General features: G+C 42.0%; 2 non-coding genes across 2 annotated transcripts; both read right to left on the bottom strand.

Moving 5' to 3' along the window:
- Window positions 1–3,245: 3,245 nt before the first annotated feature.
- On the bottom strand, window positions 3,246–3,429 carry LOC140283365 (U2 spliceosomal RNA). The gene has a single exon (XR_011910067.1). It is a non-coding gene; the product is annotated as a U2 spliceosomal RNA (small nuclear RNA).
- A 308-nt stretch (window positions 3,430–3,737) lies between these two features.
- LOC140283500 (U5 spliceosomal RNA) lies at window positions 3,738–3,851 on the bottom strand. Its single transcript, XR_011910099.1, has one exon. It is a non-coding gene; the product is annotated as a U5 spliceosomal RNA (small nuclear RNA).
- Window positions 3,852–7,673: the final 3,822 nt, after the last annotated feature.

Consider the following 7,673-nt stretch of genomic DNA (forward strand, 5'->3'; position numbering starts at 1 on the left):
AAGCCCTTTCTGTCTGTGCAAAAGAAATCTTCTTACTGTGCAGAGTGACTTCTCTGAGTAGAGTCGCCTTACTTGTTGCGACTGTGCCGATGTTCGAAGCTGGAGTGCAAAGTTGTTGCTTGAATGGTGCTTGCTGGAGCGTGCGGGAGTGCAAAGTTATACCATTTAAAAGGGCTGAAGAGTGCTCAGTGCAGCGGGTGGGCGACACTCTGGCCACCTTGAAAACCGAGGTTACATCCACTACCAGGGGCAGCCCAAGTTCTGCCGCAAGTGTGGTGAGCATGGACACCTGGTTGAGGCTTGTACCAAGGTGTTATGTGGGAAGAGCAGAGAAATTGGGCAAACTTTTGGAGAGTGTCCAAATGGCAGGAAATGTAATCTCTGTGGAGAATTAAATCACCTCTTCAGAGATTGCCCTAAATCTTTTGCCAACAAATTAAAGACGGTAAAGCCACAGTCAAGCCAACAAAGAGAAGGACCAAAGGTGGCAGTTGGTGAACAAAGTGAAGAGGTTGACCCAATAAATTCAAACTTCCCGCCAAAAGCTTGGATTGGAAGTGAGGAGCAAAAAGGGGAGGGGCCTGTAGAGGCCTCACCACTCAGTGTTGAAGTCTGTGAGAATTCACAGGCAGAGGGTGGAGCTACGCTAAATGAGGAGGAAGAGCAGACAGGTGAGTCTAGTGAAGATACTCACCTCCCCGAAGGTCAACAGCCGAAGAGGACGGCATCTGAGCCTCTGATTCCCCAGTGGTATCAGAGAAGAGGGGAAGGGTTAGGTCCCTTTCAGACAGTTCTTCAGTGGAAGAACCTAGAGTCTTCCCCTCCGACTCACCAAATGAGGTCTCCTTTTTAACTTCAGCTCTGCAATCAACCCCCAGGGACTCAAAGTTAAATGCAACATTGCGTCAGAGGCCAACACCGAGAGTCCGAAAAGGAAATATAGATCACCCTACTCACTTTTCACCTAAAGAAATGAAGGAAGAGCTAGTTTCCCAAGAAATAACCTGTGTGTAATTTGTTTTGATAACTTAGAAAAACGAAAATGACATACCTACTTTCCTTTATGCTTTTAATGGTTCTCACCTTCTCAACACTAAATGTGAGAAGTGTGAAATCAAAGACAAGAGCCCAGAGTATTTTATCCTTCTTAGACTCCATAAAATCAGATGTGTTTTTAATACAAGAATGTGGACTACCTTTTTTAAAAAACCATAGACAATGGGAGGAAATGTGGCCCCATTTATCGATATGGAGTGGCTCAAATCAAAATAAAAATGATGGTGTGGCCATTCTAATTAAAAATCCGCATGTTCTGGTGAAAGGTAGCACAGTGGTGAGAGACGGACGGGCACTTTTAGCACACTTGAATTTTATGGGGCAAGACTTTAACCTCTTAAATATTTATGGTTTCAATGGAAAAAATGAAAGGTATGACCTTTTAGAAGATATACAGCTTTACATGCTAGGGCAAGTACCTTTAGTTGTAGGAGGGGATTTTAACTGTATCTTGAGCAGGAAAGATAGAAAAAGAGCAGGGGTAGATTTTAAAGTGGATAAGACTTCGATTTTACTTCAGGGCATATGCAGGGATTTTAAGCTTACTGACTGTTTTAAAACCATGCATCCCAGAGAGGAGGGCTTCACCTGGTTTAGTCATGATGGCACCAGAGCCTCTCGCGTTGATTATTTCTTTACTAGAGATTGCCCACCCACTGATGTTAGATTAACCCCTGTTTTCTTTTCAGACCACCTTATGCTCTCCTGCACCCTTTCACCCCCTTCTGGTGTGACGGTAGGAAGTGGTCTGTGGAAACTCAACTGTTCCCTGTTGGAGGATGAAATCATAGTCAGTCAGTACAGGGAATGTTATAAAGAGTGGCAGACCCTTCAAGACCTCTACGAAACACATGCACAATGGTGGGAAATGGTGAAGGAAACGACCCAGACTTTTTTTAAACAGCAAGGTAAACGTAAAAAAAGGAAAGAGAATAGATGTATGATGGGACTACATAAACGCTTACAGCGCTACTTTAAACTAAATCAGTGTGGCATAGACTTTAAAGAAGAAATCAAAGATGTCAAAAAGGAAATGTCAGTTTTAGCAGAAATAAAGAGTAAAGGAATTTTTGTAAGAAGCAGGGAGCAGGAAATTGAGGAAGGTGAAAAAGAAAGAAAGTTATAAATAAAAAGGAGTGTAATCAAAATCTAAAAAGAGAAGATGGGTTTTTAACAAAATCCACACAAGAGATGATTGAAACTGTACATACCTTTTATAGTAACATGTACAAAGAGAAACCAGTGCACTTGGAAACATCGGCAGAAATCTTAAAATTCGTTGACAAAACCGTAAAAGAGAATGCACACTTGACACAGAATTTTACTGCTTTAGAGTTAAAAAAATGCCTAACAGGTTTTAAGAGAAGTTGAGCTCCGGGTTTAGACGGGCTTCCTGCAGAATTCTATCTGACCTATTGGGACCTTTTATCATCAGACATTTTAGATGTTTTTAAAGATTTTGAAAAACTCGACCGACTGCCTGACAGTTTTAGAGTGGGAATAGTGACTCTACTTTATAAAAAAAATGATAAGACTGACCTAAAGAATTGGAGGCCCATCACACTTTTAAACTTTGACTGTAAACTTTTTAGCAAGGTTTTAGCGACACGGATGTCCTCTGTTTTAGAGGAGGTAATTCACCCAGACCAAGCTTGTGCCATCTCAGGGAGACAACTCACCGACAGCCTCGTACTGATTCGAGACATCATTGATTACGCTAGAGACAGAAACACCCGGCTTGTCATCTTAAATTTAGACTTTGAAAAAGCATTTGATCGGGTCTCGCATCAATATCTCTTTCAGGTGTTGCAGCCATCGAAAAGGGCCCGATTGTTCCTACTTGGTGAGCTTTGCTTGGTTGAGACGCTTGCCCCCCCCCCCCTGCTCCTCGGCTGACCAAGTAGAAACAATCTATTCGATGGCTGCCTTGTCTTTTACTCTGTGCAAAAGACAAGGCAGCCACAAACACCACGGGAACACCGTATTGAGGCTTTGTTCTGACCACTCATTCGGTGTCGCGTTTCTTTCAAGCAATTCTCCCGGTTAGCCCGCACTCGGCTCGCTCCCAGAGCCGTGTTAAACTCCACTTCGCATTCACTCTCTTTTCTCAGCAGATTAAAAGAAAGTTTCATCTTGGGCTCCCTGAAACTTCCATCCTGCACCGCTGTTTGCTTTTTCACAAGAGCAGAGGAGAGCGCACCGTTCCCAGCGGCACTGCAGTACCGGGTCGAGGCTTGGAGTTAACGGAGCAAGCTTCTTTTTCAACTCCTATTCTTAAAAATCCATTTAATATGTTGTCCTCGTATAGAGGACATATTAAACTGATAAGAACAGATACTACACTTGATCTTAGCCAAAAGGCCGCGAAGCGATAACTGTCCACTGTTTCAGGTCCGAGGGCCCTTGCTGGCACAATGCGCACTTTTAGCAGTGTTCTTTTTATGGCCATAGGTGGCCAGAGTGTCACGTTGCACCTCCGCCCACCCGCTGCACTGAGCACTCTTCAGCCCTTTTAAATGGTATAACTTTGCACTCCCGCATGCTCCAGCAAGCACCATTCAAGCAACAACTTTGCACTCCAGCTTCGAACATCGGCACAGTCGCAACAAGTAAGGCGACTCTACTCAGAGAAGTCACTCTGCAAAGTAGCAAGATTTCTTTTGCACAGACAGAAAGGGCTTCACCCGCAAAGGTAAAGCCTGCCAATAATAGAAACAACTCATTAGTGCTGCTCTCCACGGAAGTCTTTAGTAAAAGGCGAAAGACTTGTATGTTATGAAGAGAAACCAGAGTACGATTATCCGTCACTGCGGGAGCAGGGCATCAGGCTAGTTGGTTTAGCCACCTTCCCCATGGTGAGCTTTGCTTGGTTGAGACGCTTGCCCACCCCCCCCCCCCCCCCCCCCCCTGCTCCTCGGCTGACCAAGTAGGAACAATCGGGCCCTATTCGATGGCTGCCTTGTCTTTTACTCTATGCAAAAGACAAGGCAGCAACAAAAACACCACGAGAATCCCGTATTGAGGCTTTGTTCTGACCGCTCATTCGGTGTCGCGTTTCTTTCAAGCAATTCTCCCGGTTAGCCGACACTCGGCTCGCTCCCATAGCCGTGTTAAAGTCTACTTCGCATTCACTCTCTTTTCTCAGCAGACTCTTGGGATTTTATCTATAAAATGAATTCCTTCACTCAAACTATGTTAAAACTGCTTTGTCCTTCATATTTACCATGTCTAGAAAGATTTAAACAAAAAAAACAACGTTGTACTTTGCAGTAAAAGAAAGAGCAAATCTAAAGTTTCAGGAATCCGAGAATAAGCTTACTTTCAGGAGTGCTTCACGATTTCGGATTTTGCTATAAAATGAATTCCTTCACTCAAACTAAATTAAAACTGCTAAACCGCTAATCTGTTACATGTAAGGCAGATGTCAAATTCACCGAAATAGGATCTAAGGGTATTCGGCCAATCGAGCTGTAGCAGCTTCGGTAAAAGAGTATAAGTTGAAGAGTTTGTGAATAAAGGTGTGCGCACACATAGTGAGCTGTAGGAAAATAGGCAGGGAGCAATGCCGGCTGGGGTATATGTTCTTGTATGTTGTCTGACTGTTTGATTTGAATGTGTTGTGTAAGTGTCCTGTTGAATGTTTGGGCTTTGACACTTCACTGTGGTTGTTAACTGTGTGGTGTGTCCTGAAATGTTATATGTTTGGGCTGTGTGACATGCTTAATGCTTGTCAGTAGCTACCCACTTATTCATATATAGCAACTGACAACATAAGAAGTCCGGACATACTTTGATAGTAGTTGTAGAAGTATCCTTATTGATAATAGATAAACTAATTCATAGTGATAGAACAGTAGATGAACAGGTGCCTGCACGTCTCACGAAAATAAAATGGGTGTATGATTGCTGACGGCAGAGCAATACTGCCAAACTTATGAGTTCTTGTGGCAAACTTGATTCAGTGTCTTGACGTGTATACGCTGTTTCGCTGACTTGATTGTCACAAGAAACAAAGTCTGTTTGATAAGATCCGACCATTTTATTATGGGAGGATCAGTATGTATGGATTCTGATGTGACTGATAAACCCATTCGTATCTTAAGCATAATCTAATACGTGAGACAACGCCCTGGCACACAATCAAAAAAAAAAAAGAGAGAGTGGTTTTGTGTCCCCACAGTCCATAATGTAGAAAAGAGAGAAAAAAGCCTTTCTGATTTGGTGTGTGTGCTCATAGTGCAGAGTGTAGAGAAAAGAGAGAAAAGAAAGCCGTTTTGGTGTCACGAGTGTTGTGACTTACACACACACATTTCTGAATTGAGAAAAGAAATTATTTTAGAGGAAGCAGTAGAGTTTAGATCCCACATTTGTTGATAGGCATTCATTTATTTCTTCACTTCTGATGAAGTTTCAACAATAAACAACAAACTTTGTATTATGAGAAAGAACCAGACTCATTCTTCAGGAATCCGAAAATAAGCACGAATTCGGATTCTCCTATAAAACGAATTAATTAACTCAAACCAAGTTAAGACTGCTTTGTCCTTCATATTTATTCATGTCTAATCAAGTTTCAACGATAAACAACGTTGTACTTTGTAGAATGAGAAAGAACTTCTTCAGCAATAAGCATCTCTCGACATATGACGAAATACAGATTTTGCTATAAAATTCATTTCTTCTATCAGCGTGACTTAAAACTGTTTGTCCTCCTTATTTATCCACTTCAAATCAAGTTTCAACAATTAAAAAAAAATTGTAGTTTGAGAAAGAACAACTTAATCTTCAGCAATCAGTATAAAAAGAGGGTAACAAAAGGTGCAAATGCCAACCATACATCACTAAAAGGTGGAGCGGAAGTATTCAGCTGCAAGTAGGTGTGAATGTTCGACCATAATTTGTAAAAAGTGGGTAAGAAAAGGTTCGAATGCCCGACTAAATATTAACAAAAGCGGGAGGAGAGGTCTTCGGATGAGAGTGGGTGAGAATTTCCTACCATACAAGTATGGTGGAGAGGAAGCTGTGATTGGCCGACAATAGTAAAAAGCAGGTGAGAAAAGGTGCGAATGTCAAAACATACATGATCAAAACAGGGAGCGGAGGTGTTTGGCTGCGACAAGGTGTGAATGTCCACCCATAATTAATGAAAAACGGGCAACAAGTAGGTTCGAATGCCCAACCATACATCATCAAAAGCAGGAGTGGATGTGTTCGGCTTCAAGAAGGTATGAATGTCCATCAATAATTGCTATAAAACATGAAAGAAAATTTTCGAATATCAAACCGCACATAATCATAAGCGGGAGAGGAGGTGTTCCGCTGCAAGAAGGTGTGAATATCCACCCGTAATTACTGAAAAATGGGTAAGAAAAGGTGCGAATGCCCAACCATACATCATCAAAAGCAGGAGTGGATGTGTTCGGCTACAAGAAGGTTTGAATGTCCGACCATAGTTTGTAAAAAGCGGGTAAGAACAGGTTTGTATGCCCGACTGTACACAATCAAAAGAGGGAGCGGAGTTGTTCAGCTACAAGAAGGTGTGAAAGTCCGACCATGGTTTGTAAAAAGCGGGTAAGAACAGGTTCGTATGCCCGAATATACACCATCAAATGCGGGAGCGGAGGTGTTCGGCTGTGAGTAGGTGTGAATCTCCAACCATAATTGCTGAAAAATGTGTTAGAAAAGGTAAGAATGCCGGTCCATACATCATCAAAAGCGGGAGAGGTGGTGTTCGGCTGCAAGTAGGTGTGAATGTCCAGCCATAATTACTCACAAATGGGTAAGAAAAGGTAGTATTGCCAGACCATACATTATCAAAACAGGGAGCGGAGGTGGTTAAGCTGCAAGAAGGTGTTAATGTCCGACTAAAGTTTGTAAAAAGCGGGTAAGAAAAGGTGCGAATGCCCGACAATGTATGAAGTAGTAGAAGAAAGAGCAAAACTGAAGGATCAGGAATCCGAGAATAAGCTTATTTTCTTATGGGCAAGTGGGAACTGCTTTGTCCTTCATATTTATCAATGTGTAGATGGATTTCAACTTCTTCTACTGCAAAGTCCAATGTTTTTCTTTGTTGAAGTCGATCTAGACATTGATGAATATGGAAGGACAAAGCAGTTTTAACTTGGTTTGAGCAAAGCAATTCATTTTATAGCAAAATCCGAAATCGTGCAGAACTCATGAAAGCAGGCTTATACTCGGATTCCTGAAACTTTAGATTTGCTCTTTCTTTTACTGCAAAGTACAAAGTTGTTTTTTTGTTTAAATCTTTCTAGACATGGTAAATATGAAGGACAAATCAGTTTTAACATAGTTAGAGTGAAACCCAAATCATGCAGAACTCACGAAAAGCTTTTTCTCGCTTTTCACTGATTTTTACAAACTTTGGTCGGACGTTCACACCTTCTTGCATCCGAACACCTCCGCTTCCGCTTTTGATGATGTATATTCTGGCATTCGAACCTTTTATTACCCGCTTTTTACAAACCATTGTCGGACTTTCACACCTTCTTATGGCGGAACACCTCCGCTGCCTCTTTTGATGGTGTATGTTCGGGCATTCGAGCCTTTTCTTACCCGCTTTTTACAAACTATGGTCGGACATTCAAACCTTCTTGTAG

This window comes from Leuresthes tenuis, unplaced genomic scaffold (genome assembly GCF_036924035.1).
Source record: "Leuresthes tenuis unplaced genomic scaffold, fLeuTen1.0.hap1 SCAF_23, whole genome shotgun sequence".
Taxonomy (NCBI): domain Eukaryota; kingdom Metazoa; phylum Chordata; class Actinopteri; order Atheriniformes; family Atherinopsidae; genus Leuresthes; species Leuresthes tenuis.